Source organism: Rhinolophus sinicus, chromosome 16, assembly GCF_057876585.1.
Source record: "Rhinolophus sinicus isolate RSI-liver-muscle chromosome 16, RSI-T2T, whole genome shotgun sequence".
NCBI lineage: Eukaryota > Metazoa > Chordata > Mammalia > Chiroptera > Rhinolophidae > Rhinolophus > Rhinolophus sinicus.
In genome coordinates, this window is record NC_142516.1 from 156,160,034 (window position 1) to 156,184,838 (window position 24,805).

At 37.4% G+C, this 24,805-nt stretch overlaps 1 pseudogene; it reads right to left on the reverse strand.

Annotated features, from left to right (window-relative positions):
- Positions 1-473: 473 nt before the first annotated feature.
- Positions 474-24,690, reverse strand: LOC109458895 (nuclear envelope pore membrane protein POM 121C-like; annotated as a pseudogene).
- Between the last annotated feature and the right edge of the window lie 115 nt (positions 24,691-24,805).

A 24,805-nucleotide genomic window follows, 5' to 3' on the forward strand; every position in this document is an offset into this window, starting at 1 on the left:
AAGAACGGGGGAAACAGTCATCTAAAGGGACCAGAGGAGAATCACTTTTTATAGCCAAGACATGTAAAGTAAAGCTTTAAGGATAAGCCATTTCCCCCAATCCCATCAGATGCATACCAGAGAGGCAAGGGAGCCAGCTCTACCTGCTGCCTTCCAACAACGATGGCTCTGGGAGGTGGGGGTGGAAGAGGCAGGAAGGGAGGCTGCCTGACTAAGCTTCTACACTAAACAAGTCAGGGAAGTAAATGCACGGCATGCACAGATGTTTCTTTAGTTCTCTCCAGCTTTGCCAATGGAACTGTTCCAAGAAAGGTACAGGCTTCTCTCCTGCCACATCCTGCTTCCTCCTCCCCCAAGAGGCCTGAGGCTTCTGCTTCTGCAATGAGGGAGAAATGCCCCCCAAGGCTGCTACCACCTCCTTTGTGGCTGAAGCCAGAGGTCTGGGGGAAGTTTGCTTTATGGAACTAGACAGGTCAGAGACTCTTCCTAGCAGGTGCCGAGGTCCAGATTTGGACAAGGGGTCGGGGGAATGGAGGCAGGGACAAAGGTTGTTTCTTTCGAATGTGCTGCCTTCAGGCCTGCAGTCACTGTGGAGCCCCTGGGGGGGGTAGATCCTGCACCAGTGTAAAATGAAGAGGCCACCGATCTGAAAGATCTGACTCCAAAAAAGCCTTGGGTAGGTGCAGGGGCTGCCCCAGCGGAGAGGCTGCTGCCTGATATGCCCACCCCAGGGGCAAGTGTGTTCCAACCACAGGTGGGTGTGGAGGTGCCTCCAAACACAGGCTTGCTCTCAGACTTGCTACCACATTGAAAGGCCTGCCCTGGCTGGACATGCTCAAGGTGTTCTGAGTCAAGCCTCCCCCAAAGAGGGCTATGCTGCCAGTGGTCCTGCTCCGTCCCCTGGCAAAGACCTAGAGGTTAAGTTGATGCCTGTGGTAGTCACGCTCATCCCAAAGGCTCTGCAGCCAGTTGGGTCTGCCAAGCTCCTAAACGTGAAGGACAACTACATTGTACTGCCAAGCATTGAGCTACTGGTCCCACAGCTGGTGGTCTGGGCTGTAGCTCCAAAGCCAGAGGTAGTGGCTTTACCAAAGGAGAAAACTGCTGTGGTACTGCCAAAGGCTTGGTGGGTTCTGGCAGGAGTGCCAAAAGCAGAGGCTGTGAGTTCCAAACCACCAAAAGCTGACAGTGCTGGCAAAGGCTGGCTGGGATGAGATTGGTGCTGGAGTTGCTATTGGGCTGGGGCTACAGAGTTTCCAAAAATGAAAGAGCAGCCAAAGCTGGGGGTGACAGCTGGTTTGGTAGCCCCTTGCTGCCTCCCAAATGCAGGCTGGGGGTTGGCTCCTACATATGATGGGAGAGGAGCCTTGACGTTTGAGCCAAAGGGAATGTTGAATGCCTCGGTGGTAGTGCTACTGATGAAAGTATAAGCTGGCTGGTGGTGACGGGGGTTGAGGCTGTAAAGGTGCTGCTGCAACAACTAAGGCCAGTGGTGCTGCTGCCGGTGACTGTCTGAATGGCACCAGGTAGAGACTGGCCAAAGGTGGTGACTATTGTTGAAGCAGACATGTCAAGGGGCTTACCAAATTGGAATACGGATACCATGGCTGGGGTAAAGCTGAGACTAGAGTCAGGCGGAGTCCCAAGGAGGGAAGGCTGGGTGGTGGAAGTGGTGGTGCTAGTCACACTGCCCATGGTGCTGTTCACGTTGCTCACACCAAAGCTGAAGGTAGAATTCAAAGCTTAGTCTGTGGAATTGCTGGGTGTGAATATGGAAGCCACTGCTGAGGTGGCATTGGCCTGGCCAGTGAAGAGAGGGGTGCCTGCAGTGGTGGCTGGAGTAGTTGTTTAATGAAGGAGAAGTGAGTTGACAAAGGCACAGATGTAGGTGGCCCCATACTGCCAAAAATAGGCTTGAAAGTGCTGATAGTCGTGGGGAGGGCAGAGCTGGAAGATGCTGTGGTTATAACCTTGGAAGGGATACATGGCAAGAGGCCATCATTGTCACTTGTAAGTGGGGCCATGAAAATGGGCTTGAATAGGATATGCTAAAGAAACAGCAAGAGCTGCAGAGGAAGAAGGGTGAGCATGGGAGGTGCTCAACATTCCAAACAGAATACTTTGATTGAGAGTGAGGGAAAGGGCTGGGGATTTGGCAGATGACTCAGCCTGAAGGGCCAGAGGTGGAAGAAGGAGTCAGCCCTAAGAATGTGGCTGTGGATTTGGAGTCTGAGGAGGTGCCTGGAAGGGACGGTGACTGTAAAGAGCCAAGAAGGCCCAGATGGTGGGTGTCTTAGGAGGTGAATGTGTCACTGCAGTTGCCACTCCAGCAGATTCTGGAGAATTCTGCACCTTATTCAAGCTTTCTAGGAGTGAGTTAGTGCTTGGGGCTGGGAGGGAGTTTGGGGAGGAAGCAGTCCCAGAAGTAAGATGGATAAAAGTAAAAGAAGGCTGAGTGCTAAGTGGGTTCTCAGTGACGGAATTGAGGCAGCATAAGTCCTCTCTTCCAAGACCTTGGTAAACCATTATAATGAAGCTTTCTTTTCCAAGTCTAGGTCTTCAGCAGTGATTGAATAAGCAACCTGGGGAAGTGGAGGCAAGGTCAGCTGGTCCTCTCGATTGGAGGGCAGCAGCTGTATATTCTGCTCATGCTGCCCACTGCCAGGAGTAGATGGGGGAAGTCCACGAGTTCTGTTTTTTCCATGTGGTTTGTGTCTATTTTTTCTCCCTGGGATTCCTGTTGGTTACTAATGGAATTGAAGAACTAGAATGAAGTTTCTTTTCTCTTAGTTTCTTTGCTGGCTTCTTTGGTGTCTGGAGGCAGGATGAGGCTGGGCTGGAAAAGGGTGATGAATTGAGTCCACTTCTCTTCCATAGCTGAGAGAAACGTCAAGTGGAGCTATAAGAACTGGTGACGACATTGAGGGTGGACTAGGGATGCTACCTGTGTACATGCTCTTCATGGAGCTCATAGAAGAGGTGCGAGATCTCTTACTCAAACGGTCATCTGAGCTCTGGGAATTGAGATCTCTGTTCAGAGACCCAGACTGAGGCATAAAAGAAGCAGGGACTCCATTGGCCATCAGGGGCTCAAATGATGACTGTCCACTCCCACTGCTATCATGGAGCCTTCCTTTTTTTTTTTTTTTTTTTTTCCTGGCCAACAGGGAATGTCTGGTCCTTCCTCCACTGTTCTTTCCTTCCTCTCTGAGGGCACTCGGTTCAGTCTCCTTTGCACATGGCTCTGGAGCACTGCTTGATGGTGAGGCCACTGTTGAGCTGATTAACTGCTCTGCTATTGGAGAACGAGTCTATTTGCTGTCGGGAGGAACAGTTCTCACTGTCACTGGGCTACACACCATTTTGGAACTAGTAGGAGCAGATAGCAAGTACCGTCTTCTTGTGACAACGATTCCAGCAATCTGTGGGAAGTACCCCCGGAAAGGAATTATTGGGCCTGCTGGACTGGATACTGTCTTAGAGGTGTCATTGCAAATCTATCTGATAAAGTCCCACAACCCCTGTGAAGGCCTCCGGGAGGATGGCAGAAGAGCAGTGGGGAGAGAAGAGGAAAGAAGTGAACGCGATGAGCCGAGTGAGCCGGCGGCGCTGTGCAGCTGTGAGGCCAGGCTTCTCCACAGGTTCCTGGCCTCTGGAATGGGACAGGTTGCAGCGTGACAGGTTGCTGCGCGGTGGGCTTTCCCAGGTCCCTGCCCATGAGGAACAGTTCTGGGGGGCCAGGTCCTTTCAGCAGGGCCGGTGGCTCTAGGAGGTTTCCATTTACTGCTGATGTGGCCGAAGGTGAGACGCACAGTGTTCGCTGCCTGCTGCCTTGGGCATCAAGCAGAACACGAGTCTGAGAAGCTATGGGCAGAGGAGCACCGCCCCTCCGCAGCCCCAGCCCTGGCCCCGGGGTCCGTGACACTGGCTGTGGGCCACCACCCTCACCTCCTCCAGGCGCCGGAGCCGTACCAAGAAGACTTCTAGATTTTGTTTTCTGTGTGATTACTGTCAGTGCAGTACTGAATTCAAGACCCCTAACGTCATCCTTGTGATTGGGTTGGATGCTGAGAGGCTGGAGAGTTTTCTTGAGTGTAATTTCCAAAATTCAGCTTTCTGCCTTTCTTCTAAGCCTGAACTTTAAATAGGTATGTACTCCATCCCTTTAGGGGTAGACTGCTGTTGCGTACCTACGTTTATAAGAGCTTGATGATAGAATGAAGATTGTTGATCTGGTTGAACCTCAATCTTAGGCAGGCCTGTATCCCTGAGCTTGAATGGTGGATTATTTAAGTGACTCTACTCTCCATGGCTGCTGTGACTTTTGCCCTCTAGATCTGGTGCGTGGTATGCAGTGGAATGGTGTGTCCCTGCCTCAAAATATATTTCTAATGGTATGAGCCAGGGATGGATTTCTTCACTCCTGAGGTAGAGGGTAGGGTGTGTGTGTGTGTGTGTGTGTGTTTGTTTGTTTGTTTGTTTGTTTGTTTTTCCCCTTCTCCCAGACCCAGTGGGTCTTCACTTGTGCCCTAGAGGTGTCAGAGCATTTTCTTAGTAGCTTTGTTCTATTAATCATTGCTTTTTGTGGCTTTCTTGAAGTTATGACCACTTTGTTCCACCACAGATGGGATGAAAAATAGAGCTAATTGGAAAACAATTTTCCAGATTCTTATAAACTTATCCTAAAACTTCACAGATGACCCAGTAATTCTAATCTTAAGTATTCACTCAGTAGAAATTAAACCTTATATCAAGACAAAAATCTGTGCTTGAATGTTTACAGCACTATAATTCATAATCACTCAAAATTTTAAACAACTCTAATGCTCTTCAACTGGAAAATGGAAAAGCAAATATGCTGTATCTATGTAATAAAATATTATTTAGAAATACAAAGAAAAATTATTGATGCACAAAATTACATAGATGAATCTTAATCACAAGCTCAGTGAAAGAAGCCAAATTTATAATATAACATATTGCATAATCCCGTTTATATTGCTCTGGAAAGTACAAAACTATAGGGACAGAGAATAGATCATTGGTTGAAAAATGCTGGATGTTGGGAACAGAGTTGACAATACAAGTGTAAGGGAAAATTTAGGGGATGATGAAAATGTGCTATATCTTTATTTGTTAGGTTACATGACAATCCTTGTCAAAATTGATAGAACTCTACCCAAAAAGAATAAATTTGTCTATAGGTAAATTATACCTCAATAAAACATTAGTTAAAGGGAAAGGTTGCAAATACTTTACTCATGTGTTTAGAAAAAGTTCAAAATACCATATAAAGACAAATAAAAGTAGAAATAAAACGGGCACTATATAAATTAACTACTTGAAAAAATACACATGGAATCAAAAAGTCATCTAGAACCAAGCAGAGTTTTTGGAAATGCTAATGAAATAGACAAATGTCTGGCAAGATTATTTAAAGAGGAGAATAAATATCAACAAAGTCAAAATACATGCTTTACAGCACCAGTAGAAATTTAAAAAATAAGATTGTTATGAAAAATCATATGCCAATTCCCTTGTAAGGTTATACAATGTGAATAAAAATGAACAGTTTCCAAACAAATGAAATGCCCTTTCCTTGGATAATCTTGTCTTGAGTACAGAGAGAACCAGTGGTTTCTTTCTTTCTAACCAACAGAATATGGCAAAGCTGATGGGATAGCATTTCCATGATAAGGTTATGTGATATGCAAAGGTAAAGGGATTTGTAAAGATATAATTAATACCTCATCAGTTGATTTCAAGCAAATTAAAAAAGGAGGTTATTTTGTCTAGGTCTGATCTAATCAGGTGAGCCCTTTAAAAGTGGGTCAGAGATCTGAGACTCGCTGTAGCTAACTCTGGTACTGGGTTTGAAGAAGCAAAGTGTTGTGAATTCTGCAGCTATAAGATAATCAATTCTCCCAACAACCCAATGGAGCTTAGAAGTGAATGTTTCTTTAGTTAACTCTCCTGATCAGAAAGCAGTCTGACCTATACTTTGATTGCAACCTTATGAAACTTTGAACACAAAACCCAGCTAGATGATGTCTGGTCTTCTGACCTACAGAAATTGTGAGATAATAAATGGTTGTTTTGAGCTACTCTGTGTCTGATAAATTGCTATGCAGCATAAAACCTAGTATCAGTTTTGGTATCAGGACTATTCTCATTTCTCCAAGTATCCATTTCCCATCAATGCAGATTTATAATTAATTAATTGAAAGTAACTAGCTGTATCTTATTTTTATTTTTTTATGGGGATCTCATTACATTTCTGCTAAATACTATTATCCCTTCTCTTTTATGCTCTGCTCTCCTATAGGATATTATTATGCAAAAGCATCCCTCATTCTATAAAGCCAACTCAGGCATTAAACCTTTTAATATACAGGGAGGTCAGGTCAAAAGCAATCATTTACCAAGAGTTCGCTAAATATAACACAAAGATCAATGTAATTACATCAGTGTAAAACATATCTACCCACAAAAAAGCAACACCAGACACAGATAACTTCATAGGTGATTTCAAATCAATATAAAAAATCAGTGTCCCTTTATACATAGTATTCTAAAAAACACAACCAAAGTAAGGAAAGTACTCCAACTTATTTATAAAGCAAAATTTAACTATGATGTTTAAAATGGAGTGAAGACATTATAAAAAAGGAAAATTGTAAATCAATCTAAATTATGTCTGTGTATCTAAAATGTAAGGAACTCGAAAATTTAAAACACATGCATTTCTACTATGTAAAAAAGTAAGTTATGTAATTGAAGAACGCCAGATACAAAATTCCTGAGTATACATATTGTTTACCTATATGTTGTTCAAAACCTATTTGTTATGCTAATATTCAAATGCATCAAAACACTGGAAAAAGGGATATTTTTGGGGAAGCTGAATCTGACAGATCCCATGCCCTCCATCTAGGAATACTTTATCTCTGCTTCATTCTTGCCTGTAACTTCTGAATCATTAGTAAATTTAGTATCAGTAAGATCTATGTATTCTTTAGTAATGCAAGAAAATTAGCACAAATTTATCAGATGAGACAACACAAATTGTATTATTTTGTAGTTCTGTATGTCAGAACCTGATGTGGATCTAATTGGGCTGAAACCAAGCTGTTGACAGGCTGTGTACCTTTTTGAAGGCTCTAGGGGAGAACCAATGTGTTTGCTCATTCAGGTAGTTGGTAGAATTCAATTCCTTGCAGCTATAAGTTTGAGGTCCCATTTTCTTTCTGTATTTCAGCTGAGTGAGAGTTGTTCCCACCTTCTAGGTATAACTCACATTTTCAAAGCCAGCAATAAACTCCATCCTTTTTTACTCTCTCCTGACTCTTTTTCTGTTGTCACACCTTTTGACCTGTCCTTTGATTTCTTCTTCCATTTCTAAGGGCCCATGTGATTACCTTGTTCTGATCCAGTTAATTCAGAATAATTTCCCTATTGTAAAAATCTATAACCTAATTTTATTTGCAATGTTATTTTTCTATATAATATAACATGCGCATAGACTCCAAGAATTAGGGCCTGGACATCTTTAGGATCTATTATTCTGTAACAATTTACAATCCAATGGAGGCTGCCTTGCTAATTAATTACACTGTATGACCACAGCAAAGGGATCTTATATGACAATATGCTAACTTGGATTTCCATATCGTGTATAATCTAACCTTCTACTGCTTTCCTGACTTCATCTCAGATATTTTTTTCCTCATACCCTCTTCCTCCAAAACAACAAATACATTTGTAATTCAGGGTCTTTACACTTGCTTTTTCTTCTACTGCAAACATTTTCTCCATTTTTGCACAATAATATCCCCATGGGATTATCTATCCATAATATTTAAATTAACCACTTTCCCCATTCACTCTCTATCATATTACCCTCATTTATTGTCTTCACATTTATGACTTTCGAAAATTAACTGTTAAAATGAGACTTCATATGGCAAATAACATGATTTCAGGAGAAAAAACCCACCAACAACTACAATGCATACAATTCTTATTTGAATTGAATAAACAAGAGGTTAGTTGGTACTCTTACAGAAAATGAAATAGGAGAGGTTTTCATGGAACAATCAATCCATGTGAGAAAACAAAATTCGATATAAAATGTGTTAGACTGGCAATCTATTGTAATAAACGTGTCATAAAATAGCAATGCTAATGGAGTTATGTTAGAAGAAACAGGCAAAATAAGTCAGATAGAAAAAATCGAGAAACATATGATTTCACTCGTGGGATATAAAACTGAAAGCAAAAAACTATCAAGACAAGCAAAGTAGCAAAAATTCATAGACACAGACAACAATTTAGTGGTTACCAGAGGGTAAAGGGGTGGTGGAGCGAGGTAAAAGAGGGTAAAGGGGGTCAAATACATGGTGACAGAGGAGATTTGACTTTGGGTGGTGAACACACAATGCAATACAGGTATATATAATGTACTATAGAATTGTACACTTGAAACCTATGTAATTTTATTAACCAATGTCACCCCAATAAATTTAATAACAAAAAAGAAGAGACAGGTGATTAACCAGATGTCTGCTTTTAAAGATGTAGCTGGATTAGCAGGTCCATATATTCTCTCATGCAGTGTTACCATATGCGCAGAGCAATGTAAACTTCCTACTGACACTCCTTTTTAATTTTAACTGCTTGGTATTATCATTTAACTAAATTAATTAGACATGTAAAGTTCTATCTTTATAGAATATGATTTCCAACTTAAAAAAATTCCTTCCTATTGCTATTCAAACGATATATTATCAATTTATTAATTGATAGTTATGCACTATTTTATATTCTAGAAAATAATACAACTGAAGGTTATCAACATTCATAAATGTAATTTTATAATCCGTATTATCCCTTCATTTAAATATTAAAATTAATATGTCTAATGTTTTCATTTTTACACTGAATAAGAAAAATTGTTACCTTATAATTTAAATGTCAATTCAAATTTCCATAAAATGATTCTGAATGTTTTATGCATATTTTAAATGAACCAAGCTGTATCTAGTAACCATTCTTAAGGACAATTAAGAATGTAATAATTAACCATTATCTACTACAATCTAAATTTAAAAAATAATCTTTGGTGCTATTGTTTGAATTCACACTCATATATTTAATCAACAAAAGACTGGGCCATTTTTAACACTTGATTAAATGGATTCTCATCATGATTTATTTTGGATGATTTCATTCTAAATGTAACTTCCTAGGGTTTTAGATTTTTGATTTAATTTTGGTGAATGATCTGAAAAATGATATTGGAAATAGATTTTAATACTGAAATTTAACAAAATGTTTCTTTAAAATAAACATTTTAACATGGAGAGCTCTGTTATGTAAATGTTTGATATTTATTTAAAAATAAATTAAATAAAATGTACAAATATTCCAGAATAGGTAGGACAAATATATGGGACAAATAGCATCTGACAACTAATTGGGAAAAGTGTTCTTACGCACCCATTAGATGTTCTCATTTAGTTTGTAAGGCTGAAAAACTTCAAGCATTTAAAAGTGTTGTTGGTTGTTACATTTTCAAGTTATAGTCACTGAAATTCCAGAAGATTCTCAATTGACATAATCTGATATCTTAAAATACAAGAAAATAGCCAAAATTAAAATCACTGCCAGCATCACAAAACTTTTTTTTGGTAGTTTGGGGCATTCAGTATATGGTTTTGTTCTTTGAAGTACCTTCCTATTTCCTTGTCCTCCACACTGAGAAGCACAGAAGCTCCTGCTACATTCTCCATGTATTTGCCCCAGACAACTGTCTTGTATTAATTAGTCAGTTGATCCATTATGCCCTGCTTATATTTTGTCTTTCATACCCTGCCTCTCTATTTTTGTATTTAAAACATTTTCAATTTCAATTTAAAGTGGTATACATATGTATATGTGCATAATCTGAATATACAAAAAATGTTTCTCTAAAGGAGTTCTAAGACTAAGCTTGAGAACAGATACACTGCTGCATGTATCTTGTTTGTGAGTCTTACAAAATTTATAAGTTGTGTTTTATGCTTTACATCAGTTTAGGTGTCAGGAATGATGTATGTAGTAATTTGTAGAGTAGTAGACCAAACATTGATGAGCTGACAGGTGTTAGATATATGCTATCCTTTTAAAGATGCTGTATTGCATCTGATTAAATTCACATTTCTGCTTTAGCAGGGTATCAGTCTGTACACACAGGATGAATATATATATATATATATATATATATATATATATATATATATATATATATGTAATGAGAATCTAAGTCTGTGTACCCTGAGGGTGTCATTGAAGAGCTGGAGTAAGATTGGTTTTAAAAATTAATTCATAAAAATCTGAGCTAGATAGGAAGGAGTGTGTGTGTGGGGGGGTGTGAAAATGGGGAAGAGATTAAGATGTATAAACTGCAAGATATAAAATCAGTGACAGGGATGTAAAGTACAGCATAGGGAATATAGTCAATAATATTATTATAACTATATATAGTGCTAGGTGGGTACTAGACTTATTAGGGTGATCACTTTGTAAGTTATATAAATGTCTAATCACTATTTGTACACTTGAAACTAATATAATATTGTATGGGCAACTATATAAAAAAAGAAATACATTTCCGAGGCATCTGAGCAAAAACATAAAAAAAGTAAAAAATAAAAAAAAGTTTGAGCCTCTAAACAGCAGCGCCATAGTTACAAAGTTTAATGGTGGGATATGTAAACCAGAACATAGTATTTATTATGTTTCATGCTTGCAATCAAAATCACTGGTATATTATTTACTGCAAGAATTCTCTGTGAGTAAAGAAGGATGGGGGAGGTACTCAAAGCAACTTCAATTTATTATGGAACAATATCCTCCCCTGATGCCTTCCATTGGTGCTCTCAGCACAGAACCCCCTTTTCCTTTCAAGGTATGAGGTACAAACTATTTACTCAAGTAAATAAAATACTTTTATCCCCCACAGCCCAGGGTTCAGGAACTTTCTCTCATAATTGTATACAACTTTAATTATGCTGAGAACTCCTTCACATCTTGTAATTGAGATTGGACTTGTAATCTGCTCACTAGTATCTCCCATATGGATACATTCAATCTTGCCGTTTTTTTAGTTAGATGTGGTCATTGATTTACCAGATGGTCAGACAGAACACACATAATGAAATTAAAATTATGAACTTAGTATAAACAGTGAATACATTTTTAAACACTTTTTTGAATTTTGCCTGATCAGTTAGGTATAGATTCCTTGGTGACTGATTAAAATTAATATATTTATTTTCTATTATATTACATTATTAATATTTATTGCTTTTTAAAGATGTAAGCCTTATTTAATTATGGAGTTATTTTCTTTTATGGATTCATGGATTTTCATGAAGTTTGTCTTCAAATTGGTGGTGAGCATGTGAATAAAACATATTTTAGTTGGTCTTTTAATAAGCATATGTATATACAGAGTGCCAAAAATGTGTACATATTTTAAGAAAGAAAAAACGTGTACTAAAATTGTAATACTCAATATATATTGATAACAAAAAATGAATACAAGTCACATTTGACTTCTGCAATTACAACAGGTGCTCAAAGTGGTTACCATCAGTGTCCAGATATTTCTGATTATGGTGAACTACTGCTTGAGCAACGTTGATCAGTCTCCACTTGTATACATAACTATATAACTATATATTTAGTTATAACTAACTAACTAAATATATGTATATATATAAAACTAATTAACTATATATGTATATATATATATAGTTAATTATATGTGTGTGTGTATATATGTGTGTGTGTATATATATGTGTGTGTGTGTGTGTGTATATATATATATATATATATATATATATATATATTTTTTTTTTTTTTTTTTTTTTTAATGAGTTAGAAAAAACAATTGCCTATCTTCAAATTCAGATAAATCTGTCTGGAGTTCTCACTAGCTTTATCATTATTATTTAACTTCCAGGCTCAACTTTTAACCTATGTCCTAAATTTCTACAAAATTTGCCTAGAAAGCCAATATATAGGAAAGAAATCAGCATTTCGTATAGTTTAGACTCATCAGAAGGCCCAAGTATGCGGAAGAGCCTGCTTGACTCAGAGAAGCAAACCAATAATATTCTAACCCTGTAATACATTCAGCCAGTGGTCAATTTCCAAAGCACAGCCAAAATAATGTAAAGAAAATTCACAAGTAAAGATTTATGTGTCTTTAGAGGGAGACTGTCCTCCAATGCCAAGCATTGTGAGATATTTTTACAAGGTGAGGAGATATCAAAGTCACCTCTTGATTACCCACAGCCTCACTCGTACACAGAGAAGCAGACAAAGTCAAGGTGTGGGAGAAAAGAGGAAGCAAAGGATGAGTTTACTTACCATTGCTCTAGTAAGGCCTGCAATTCACTTTTGTTATTATCTATTATTTTTTTAAAAGTCATCTTTTGTCCTACTATGAGAGTATTCAGAGAGAAATTCTGTCACATAAATTTACCATAAAGTTTTAAATAAATAAGTAGATATGTAGAAGTCTTTTTATAAATGAGAAGATGAGAATGAGGGGAAAGGCAGAGAGAGATGAAGAATAAGAAAGGAAGAAAAAAATTAGTCATAAAGAAAGTGAATTATGGAAAAGTAAAGTTGGACTGGACTTCATTTGGATTAATCTTGAGATATATATGTGTCTCAAGAGTATATTTTTGAAGTGACAACATGAATTCACATAAATTGATACATGCATTTAAACATTATTTTGCTAAAGAAAAATGGGCAAAAACGGCAGTGAGGAATGGACATCATAATATAGAGGAAAAAAAATGTTGAACTTAAAGAGACAATTATTTCTTTTTAATGATACTATTCCTAACAAATGTATTACTTGTAACTTCTTACCATAACCGAGGTACTTATCATATTATGATATTCATTCTATTTTTATTGTTTATATACATTTTGAACATATATAATAGATATTAATAGATAGATGATTGATAGATAGATAGATAGATGATAGATAATTCTGATCATGACTGACAGTATCTTCTCCTGCAATGCTCCTTTTTCTCATTCACAGCATGAGTTTTTTGCTCATATTCAGTCACTTCGTCTGTGACACCAGCACAACTGCATGGGATGGTGGAAGTTCTCACCTCTCCTCAGTAGGGAGTTATTTTATATTGATTCCCACTGTGCTACACTGTGTCCTCAGTACTTTTCTCCAGGCTCAGTGCTGGTTATCAGCCTCACTTCATCTTTCTGTGGTTGTGTACTGTTACCCATTCTTTCCCCACACCAAGCCTAGATCAACTATTTCAAGAGAATCTTTGATACCAGTGGATTGAGTACCATAGAAAGGAATGATGAGGTAGTCCTCTACATTCATTCATTAATAGAATATAGCATAACTCACAAAAACTTTGGCATTTTTAGAATATCCTCAAGGGAATATAATGAAAGCAAAATAAACTTGGTTTATCATTTTATCCCTGACTATTTTCAATTCTGTCAGTTTTACTCCTTATTTTGTTTGACATTTGGCTTTTTCTAAAACATTTTTAAGAAATAGAGGATAAGACTAGGAAAAGTGTAATTGGTGTTTCCTTAGAGTTGCTGCATGCTAGACTTCTGTATTAACCTTTCTTCAACTTCTGTAGCACACGCTTGCTACTCTATTTGGTCTTGATATTTGGGCAGCCTGCCTGTTATGTATACAATATGTGTGTGAGTGTGGAAAATTAGTGTCTCTCTCAAGCAAAGGATATTTCACTCATCTCCCTCCTTCTTTACAAGATAAATTTATTAATATTCTCGGCACTGCGCACTCAGCTTCTATTTATATTACATTATTTGTTGTGTGATCTTGGACAACGATTTAATTCCTTATTTTCTCAAATTTATCATTTTCAAAATTTATGAAATACTAATAATGATAATAGTAAAAATACCTAATGGTAAAATGCAGATTGGAGTAATAATGTATGTTAATAATTTAACTTAAAATTTTAACACATGGTTAGTGATCCAGAAAGGATACTTCTTGTCCTATTGCATCCTTTTCTTTTGACTACAGTAGCAATATGTCCCTCCTGCCTTCTAAACTCCATCTTTTAGTCATTCTTCCTCCTTACACATCCTAGCTTTCAATTAGAAAACCTCTTGAAATAACATTCTACATTGTATTTCTTTAACACTGAATATACCTCATAAACATTTTCAAGATGGTTTCAACACACACAACTCTTCAGAAAAATCTACCTATGAAGTTCACCTGGTAAGTTCAAATCAAACTACAAAATCTTTGAAGCACTTAATAAGGTTTTTAACTAACACTTATAGAAAAACTGTCATTTCTGATTTAATCCTTAATCCAGATAAAAGTACCTAATGAGAGAGAAAGCCAGGAGGGCCACTTCCTCTCAGAGATAGGAGAAGGTTGAGCTCCTTAGCCTATGTAATGAGATTTCATGAGATATCACGTAAAAAACTATGACATATATTGACTGTCTGAGGATGTGTTTACATAAAAAATGAAACTCTCCTGCCCCCCACAAACAAAGTAAAATACAATACAAACACACAGGAAAAACAAAACAAACAAACAAACAAACAAAAAAATGCCGGACAGAGGAAAGAAAACCACATAGGCTGATCTGCTGGCTTGTTGACTGAAGCTGTTCTTCCCCATGTTACCAGAGGGCAGAAGTCTTGATTTACAAATAAAATAATTTCTTTAGCATTACAGAGTACATGATCTATACAAAGGCAATTTCAAAAACTAAACATGGAGAAGTGAGGAAAGAGACAAAGATGGTGAAAGTAATTCAAGTCAAGATAAACTTACAAACAGAAAAAAATAAACAGAAAAATAAAAACAAAATAAAAATAAATAAAAAGTGAATAAAAATTAAATAAATCTACCTTGAGATGGATTTATTCCAGATTAAATAAAAATAATTGAAAAACATACAAAATGAGCATTAATAATTGCATGTAGCATATTTAAGAATATCAAGGGAGAAGAAATGCCCCATTTCAAAATTATGAAAAAAGGGCAGCATAAGTTTTCCTTCCTGACTGCATGCCTCATATATTTCAAGCTCCAGTATCAGACACAATGACAACAGTCTTAAAAACAGATTTTGTCTCCCTTCACGTGGTTCTGTTTTTCTGCTTGAACATAAACTGTTAGAGAATTTGCTACCAAAAATGTTTCCAGAAAACAGATCATGATGAATAAGTTCTGTGAATTGATCCTTAGGTATCTGGAGTTGTTTTTCTAATCTAACTAGATTTAAAGGTGTTCTTGATCCTATTTCTCATACTAAAGAGGCATGAGTGGCAATATATTTATGCAGATAATCACATAGTAATCAACTGATAAAATAATTTGTTTCCTATCTCTGCAATTTGTGCTCTGGTGACGCAGAGTTATTAATTCCAAATCAGAGATGCCTCCACAAGGGTGCATGGCAATGGTTCCTTTCACATAAAAGTGGTGTTACCATACACAGAAAGAATAGGGCCCAGGGGAGAGAGGGGAGAGGAAGGAAGGAGGAGGTGAGGGGAGACAAAGGAGAGAGGAGATGAGATTGTTCTTAAGAAAAGATGCAGCTGCCACACCAGCCAGAACTAGATTTTGGCCAAGAACAGACCCAGTATGTCATCTTGACCGTCAAGGTGAACTTTAGCTAATTGCAATGGATTATAACACTATTAGCATTGCGGGCCAGGGAACATTTCCACTTCCTGACACCGTGACAGTTCCAACAAGGGCCAAATAAGGACAAGAGAATCTCACCTCCAGATGGGAAGGACCTGCCTAGGAATGCTTAGAATACCATCCCTAAATTATAAATATTTTGCACCTCATTTGAGGGTAATAAATTTCTAAGCCCCTTTGTTTTTCTGTGCAGTTGCTCTTCTCCTGGCCTGCCCACTCCCACTATTTTGGGAAGTGTACTAAAGTCTTTTCTTTTAATAAATCCACTGCTTGTTTGGCTTTGCTTTGTTGGCTTATTTGGTGCATCCTTGAATTATTTCCTGTGATGGTACCAAGAACCTGTTTTCTGGCAACAATTGAGATTGCCACATAAACACTTTGGGTTCCTCATGTCAGTGAGTCAACTGGAAAAGAAGAGGTTATTGTACTGGTGAATGATTTTGAGAATGAGAGAGAATGGGGTTGCTACTATATAGCTGCTCTATCTAGGAATGTGTCTGGAATGTAGGAAATCTAGGGGGTGTTACTCAGTATCCTTGTCTTGTGATAGAAATCAGTGGAAAATTATAATGACTCAAGTAGGCAGAGTGTAGGTTTGGGTCATCCAGATGGCAAAAAACAAAACAAAACAAAACAAAACTGCCATTAGTGGAGGTGTTATCCTCATAGAATGGAAAGTGAGAGAAGGTAGTTATAAATACCAGCTATAACTATGAGAATAGTTGCAGAAACAAAAAAACACAATATGATTAGTATTTCCTTCTTATTTTAATATGGATACATTTGATTGCGGATGTATTTGTTATGACTTTGTTAAATTAACATTTGTTAAGTAGAGCCCTGGGGTATTGGAATAACAAAAGGCCAAGGATTAACAAAAGAGAAATTGAAATGGAGAAGTTTATTGCTCACAGGTCCTGGAAGAAATACATAACAAGTTGAGGGGTCACAAGGGAAGGTCAGTGAGCATGCAAGCAGAACATGAAACAAGACCTGGGGCAAACACCTTTGGGTACAGGGTTTTGGGGTCCCAGGCTAGAGCCAGACAGACCAATTCAAACTAAAAAGAGTGGAGCTTTGGTAAGCTCCAGGGGGTCTTATCAAATGGACCTGTGAGAGGTAGGCCCTTGGAGGTGGGGAAGATTGCTGGTTACAGGGCTGTTGGGAAAATCATCAGGAATTTACATTTGCTTGTGACTCTGCAGACTGCTGTTTCAGGCATGTACTTGCATGAAAAGGCTAAAATCAGTTTAAGGTCCCAAAGGGCACTGGGCCAAAAAAAAAAAAAAAAAAAAGAAAAAAAAAAAAAAGGATACTGAGGCAGCAATACTACAGGAATAGCTTACCTAAACTCATGGCAGTAAGTATGTATAAGAATTTCCCCCTTATTTTTCTCTTATCAACTACAATAAAGTGTGTTTATAGTAGTTAATTTTATTATCTCAGTATTCAATTTATAGAGTAGTGAGATTCAGGTAGAGACATAATAAACATCAACTAATGGTGGAAAAAAGCCTTAGTATATTCTTTTGGAAAAAGTAAGCTTTTTCAGTGGCATGTAGGACCATTGTATCAGGTCTAGTGGCACATGACTCCATTATTATTTTATTTAGAAGCTACATGTAGTTTTCGAAGTCCTATTTGCATGCTGGGTTTATGAGTTGTACTGTGGTGGTCTTATTATACATCCATGTGGCTCTGCTAAATTACATTTCCTAAAATTTCCTTCCTGATATATTCTTGTTAGGGAAGGCCACAAGAGATATTTGATGTGCAATTTGGAAGGTGAAAGTGAAGCAGCATCCATATTGCTTTCATAATCACAGGCCTGTGAAGAAGCACCAGGTGCTCTTTCAGCTCACACATCTTGATGCTTCTCTGCTGACTCACCTCACTGGCATAGGGCGGCAGCTTGCCAAAAACTGTTTCATCTTCCCCAACTCTTGAACTAGACGCATATTTAGGCCCATAATGAAGTCTGCCAACTTTTTCTGCAGGACACCAACATCATCAAATTTGGAGATGGTGAGAGACTAACAGTTAGTTTCCAGTTTATTGGCTATTTGTTGCAATTTGTCCTTGCTCTCCCTGCTTTATATCCATCGTCCTTTCTTGACTGCCTCCCCTTCATACTTGAAGATTCAGCATCAAATGAAAAGATAAAAGAAAGACTTATAGTCTTTTCACCCATCTGCAACAGTTACACGCAGTCAAATTTCTGCAAAACTGCATATAAAAGTTCTGCTTCTCTGATAGAATACTGACCGATACACAGGGCTACCAAATATTAAACTTTATCATAAAACTTTTATACCATAAATATGAATATGCTGGAACATGAATAGACAATGGAACGCAGTAGAAAATTGAGATACGGACCCATTTTTTAGGGAAATTTAACAAGGGCTAAAAATTATTCTCAAATTAAAGGAAAAACTATGAACTAAAATATATATGATGTTGAAATAACTGGACTATTTGAGAAAGTCGATAAAAATGTATCCATAATTCACACTGGATATAAGGCTAAATCCACAATGGATTAGCAATCAAAATTCTAAAAAAGAAAACTATAAAAATACTGAAAAAAGCAAAGCCTACAAGCACTAACTAGGTGACTTCAATCATAATATTGCAAAAATAGAAAAAATCCTTCTTAATTCTGCACTAAAAAAGTACAGAACCTATGAAAGACTGCACATATTTATGGATAAATGTTTTCAGATCTTTTGGACAGATACCCAAGAGAGGGATTGCTGGGTCATATGGTAATTCTATTCCTAATTTTTTGAGAAACTTCCACACTCACTGCTTTCCATAGAGGCTGCACCAATCTGTATTCCCACCAGCAATGTATGAGGGTTCCTTTTTCTCCACAGCCTCTCCAACACTTGTTACTATTTGTCTTGTTGATGATAGCCATTCTAACTGGGGTGAGGTGATATCTCATTGTGGTTTTAATTTGCATGTCTCTGATGATTAGTGATGTTGAGCACTTTTTTCATATGTCTATTGGCCATTTGTATGTCCTTTTTGGAGAACTGTCTATTTAGGTCCTCTGCCCATTTTTTAACTGGATTGTTTCTTTAGTTGTTGAGTTATATGTGTTCCTTATATTTTGGATGTTAGCCCCCCATCGGAGGTGCTGTTTGCAAACATATATTCCATTCAGTTGATTGCCTGTTTATTTTGTCAATGGTTTCTTATGCTGTGAAGAAGCTTTTTAGTTTGATATAGTACCATTCATTTATTTTAGCTTTTACTTCCCTTGACTTTGAGGTCAAATTCATAAAATGCTCTTTGAACCCAAGGTCCATAAGTTTAATACCTATGCTTTCTTCTATGCAGTTTATTGTGTCAGATCTTATGCTTAACTCTTTGATCCATTTTGAATTTTGGTACATGAAGATAGATAGCAGTCTAGTTTCATTCTTTTGCATGTTTTTGTGGAAGGCTTTCCACTTCTCTCAGCACCATTTATTGAAGAGGCTGTCTTTTCTCCATTGCATGTTTTTGGCTTCTTTGTCAAAAATTATTTGTCCATATTTATGTGGGTTTATTTTTGGGTTCTCAGTTTTATTCCATTGGTCTGTGTGTCTGTTTTTCTGCCAATACCATGCTGTTTCTATTATTGTTGCCCTGTAGTACAAGCTGAAGTCAGGGAGTGTGATACCTCCAACATTGTTCTTTTTCCTTAGGATTGCTTTGGCTATTTGGGGTCTTTTGTGGTTCCACACAAATCTGATGATTTTTTGTTCTTTTTTTTTTTTTAAATGTCATTGGGATTTTGATGGGATTACATTAAATTGGTATATTGCTTTGGGTAATGTGGCCATTTTAACTATATTGATTCTTCCGATCCATGAACATGGAATATCTTTCCATTTCTTTGTGTCTTCTTCAATTTCTTTTAAAAATATCTAAAGAAGCTGTGGCATATATATGCAATGGAATACTATTCTGCCATAAGAAAAGATGAAACAGTGCCATTTGCGACAACATTGATGGATTTTGAGATTATAATGCCAAGCAAAATCAGTCAAACAGAAAAGGTAGAGAACCATATGATTTTTTACTGATATGTGGTATATAAAACTGAAAACAACAAAAAACAAGAAAAACAAATGTAGAAACAAAACTCATAGACACAAACAACAGTTTAGTGGTTACCAGAGGGTAAGGAGGGTGGGTGAGTGGTAGAAGAGGGTAAAGGGGATCAAATATATGGTGATGGGAAAAAAAAAAAAAAAAAAAAAAAAAAAAATCTGACTCTGGGAGATGAACATACAATGTGATATATAGATGATGTGTTACAGAATTAAGCACCTTAAATCTATGTAACTTTACTAACAATTGTCACCCCAATAAACTTAATTTTTAAAAACGACTGCATAAATAAATTCAACTACTTATTATCAACCATTTATTTTGTGTGAATGTGAGCAATTACAACTTCCACATATAAAATATGGTTAATATGATTATGACTAATATAAATTACGTTATACATATGACAAGCATTATTGCATGTCAAATGTATCTGAGCATAAAGCATGCCCAGAGAATGAATGAAAAAATGTGTTACTGTTATCATGGTTGTTATTATTATTGGTAGTAGTAATGATAGTGGCATTAGGATTAGCAGGGATACAAGTACCAGTGATAGATAACACTGTTGGAGTTTTAAGACAATTTTAGCCTGAGGCGAATTAAGTACTAAAACCATGAATATGTGCATGGTGAAAACATGGCTTGAAAACATGACTGTGAAATATATAAACATTTCTGGGTTAAAATACAACTGCTGTCTGATTCATCTGGATGGGCTGTCAAACAAAATTCAAATGATTTAAAAGAAACTGATAACATTTTGAAAGACACATTGAGTAGTTTTTTAATGAAAGGTGGTTAATTAAAGTCACTATTAAGGGAAGATCCAAAATTTTACAAACATTATTAAAAATTCTCTAATAGTAGCTTAGGCACTAATTAAAACGCAAGCGATATAAAAATCATTTTTTGTATTTAACTTCCCTAACTCTTTAAAAGAAGCCTAGCTTATTTTCCTCTTCTAATTACAAGTGTCATACACCCATAACAGAAAAAGTTAATATGTTCTGCTGCTTTCTTGCTAGTTTAAAGACATTCTTACAAATTTGAAATCATTGTACTTCCCTCAACAATCTTTAATGAAGATATATTGCTGCTCATCTCACATGAAGCTGTCATCTATGTCATAAAATTGTATCAAAGATTGATACATGAGGCGCTGTGATTAAAGATGCTTGTACAGCTGCAGTTTATTTCTCTTAAACATACCTATTATTACAGGAAAAAGTAAACATGCTTTACTTGATAAAGTCATTTACAAATTAGGTAAAATTTAGTTAAGAGCAGTAAACAAATAAGGAAAAACGGCACTTTAAAATCAAAGTCTGGGTACATAAACATTGTGATGCTGATATAAAACACAGGCTATAGGACTGCATTTATGGTCATTTTAGTTTAGCTGAAAAATGTTTTGCTTGGATTTTTGTGGTTCTCCTTTTTTTTTTTTTTTTTCAGGAAAAAGGATGCAATATAATTTCTTAGGGCATGCACTATTATTAGTGTTTATTCTTTGGGGATATAAGTTCCACCAAATATCAAATATTTCTGTGCAGCATAGACAACTAATATAGGAGTGGTAGGTTCAGGTCTTTGTTGTGCCAGGAAGGATCTGAATTCCTGTACTGGGACACTTTTTCTATCTTTTTTTGTTTTGTTTTGTTTTAATAAAATAAGCCTTGTCTGTGGGTAATGTGCAGGCAGCTGGGCACTCGGTTGTCTAGAACTGGTGCACCAGCTATTTATGGTACTGATCTGGGAAAGCCAGTTACCCTGTGTCTGGGGACCTTGAGAACCATGAGAAGCTGTCACAGAATTTTCTCATTCTGGCAGGTAATTGAGATTAAGTGCAATCCTCCCTCTTAGTGATGGAGAAAGCAAATGTCAAGTAGATCATTGTCCAGGAAAATCTGGGTGAGTGCCTGAGTGATTTTCAGATAATCTTACTTCCTACATCTCTCTCCCCCCATTGTCTATTCCAATCAATTGTGACCCACTCAATTGTGAGCCCTTCGCAAAACAGAGCACTTCGTTCCCTTATGCAGTATTCTTTGTTGTACTGGCCAAGTCCTATGCTTCCATTACTCCTGAGATCTTTGTGCACATCAAGAAGCAGTAGTTCTTCCAAAGCAAGTAAGCAAGAATGGAGGTGGTCTGGTGTGTGTAACAGCCTACAGAGAGGGGTTGTGCATAATCTCTCCAATAAAGGTGTATCATAGTTACTATGACTTTACAGAACAGAAAATTGGTTATCACTTACTACTCCAACCACAATGGAGATAATATTTTTGTCTTCCTAAATCATCGTTTGCACACTGATAGAAAGATATCATTAACTTTTGTCTTCAAGGTATCACCACTTTCTTATGGTGAAGATCTATCTCAGTTGTCACCACTCAAAAACAAGAATATTAACATTTAACTAGAGTTTGAGGTGAATAACAGAACAGTAAGCAAAAAGTTACAAATTGAATTATATTGATTATGAATTAAATAACCAGTTGGAGAAGAAAGTAGTTAATGCATCTTACAACTTATTTTGAAATTTAAAAACATGCCTATTGTGTTGTAATACCATATGATATTTCCATTTTTCATAGTTAATTTGTACATTTGTTTTATGAATGAAAAAAAATGTTCAATTAAAAATGTCATATTTAATGCATCACTGAATACTTTAGAGTCCTTAAAATATTCTTATTTTACTATAGCTTTCCAAATGCACATCTCATTGTCCACACGATATGATTTATTTTTCCTATACCTTAATAAGCAGAAGCTGTATGAATTAGTATTTATATATAATCATCTAAAGTAAGAAATGGAGGCATTCCTGATCTGTAACATCTAAATATCTCCAGATGTTTTGTATCAGATTAAAACCATTATATAATGCCTTGCTAAGTATAATCACTTCTCCTGGAAAATATTTTCTCCAGCATCAAAAATATAAACAAAACAGAAAACTAAAACAGTTACAAGTCATCATTTTAATTCATATAACTTCAACTAAAAATATTGAGTTACCTCTTTCATTTATATAAATTAAAACAAATATAATTTAATTAACTTAGTAAATATAGTTTATACATGCTTTTTCGACATAAATTACTTTATTAAATTTCATGTCTATAATTTACAATTTCCTTTATTTTAATTTATCTGTTTTAAATTTTTATAATGTTTCCCAATACATCCTAGATCCTTTTATATGTATATATATTTATCATATCTAATATGTGGCTCAAAAGTACTTCTTCTTGTTGGTTTATTTTAGGATACATAATCTGCATTATATTGTCTCCTTTAAGTTAAAGATATATAGATTTTATGGAAACAGCACTTATGCAATTACAATTTTAGGAAAATACAGAAAATGATGGTAAATTGGTGAAAACATTTAGTATTTCTCTAGGTCATGTGAACATGAGGTGTACATTACCTAATATGTACAGAATTGGCAGTTTTTGAGGGCAGTCTTTCCTATTTGTTCTGAATCCAGGAGGGCTATTCTTCTGGTCTTCCCCCTGGTTTGTCTTATTAAACTGTCTGGCTCACATTTTAGTCTGTTGCTCATATAGAGCTCCTGGCCTCTTAATTGTTTAACACCAAAGTTTCCACTGTTTTTGACAGCATTCTTATGTTGGAACTTACCTACACTCTGTCCAAATAAAGTCAGATCCCTTGGGGAAAGCTTCAGGGACCTTTTGTTGTGATGGCCAGCCTTTCCACCTGGGAAAAAATCTCTGAGCCACAACTTCACAGCTCGGTGCAATAACAGGGGCCCACTTCTTTCAGAGTGACATCCATGTTTTGTGGGCAATGAGCTGGTCAGGAGCAGTGGTCTCTGTTCAAGCCTTGCTTGTCTAGGTGTAGAACTTCTACCCTGCAAGTGAGCTGAAGAAAGGGTGATTTGGGTCCCAGTTTCTTGGTCTGCTATATCTGGTGTAAAGTTTCCATGCTATGAGTGGGGACTGGATGGAGGAAAGCAGACCCTGAACAATCAGCTACTCTTGCCTGTAATTTAACACAGAGTTGGAGAGATTAGAAATGCTGGTGCCCTGTCTCCCTTGAGCAGACACTAGTGTCCTTAACTCCTTCCCTTCGTGAAAAGAAGGAGTCTCTTCTTGGTCACTGACTTAGAATGTATCTTCCATCACTGTGGAGACAGAGTCCCAGAGAGCAGTTTCCAGGCTCTCAGCCTCACGTGGGGAGGTGCTGGCTCGGGTAGTGAATGACCATCGACTGATTGGTTGGCCATCAGCTGTAACAGGGTAGCCAATTGGCTACTGATGTAACTGTGGGGCTGGGTTGATGAGTTGATCGGTTGGCAGAAAAGCGGACAGCAGGTCGCACGTCATGTGAATCCAGCCTCCAGTGAGACTATAGTGGTATGACTCCCCTACCTATGGCTCCGTGGGTGTTCCTTTTTGGCCTAGCCATACCCTGCATTCTTATGTGTGCCAGAGGCCCCGCAGGCCACCCCACACAACAAATGGTGCAGCTAACAGCGTACAGTGGGGGCCAAAACCTACCGAAGCATGGTAGAGCAGTTTGTGTATGTAAAAGTTCAGTTTCAGAAGGCCCGAGAGGAGGTGCGCCTGGAATGGGAGGCGCGGTCTGCCTGGGAAACTTGAGACTCCAGATGATATACCTCCTTCCTGGCCATAGAAGGCGTCACCTTCGTTTTAGTAATGTGCTGCTGCTGTAGGCTCCGAGGGTTGTAGACATCTTGCACTGAGGCCTTCACCCAGTCGGATGCCTGGCATGGTGAGCAAAATTCCGGCCAGGTAGGAATGGAATCTGACACTGGGCAGAAGGACATGTGGCCCCCACACAGTGTGTGGTGCCTGGTGGCCACTGTTCTCAGGAGTTGCACCCACAAGGAGGGGTGGGAGGATATGGATGGCTCTCCAGCCAGCATGGAGAGAGCCCTGCAG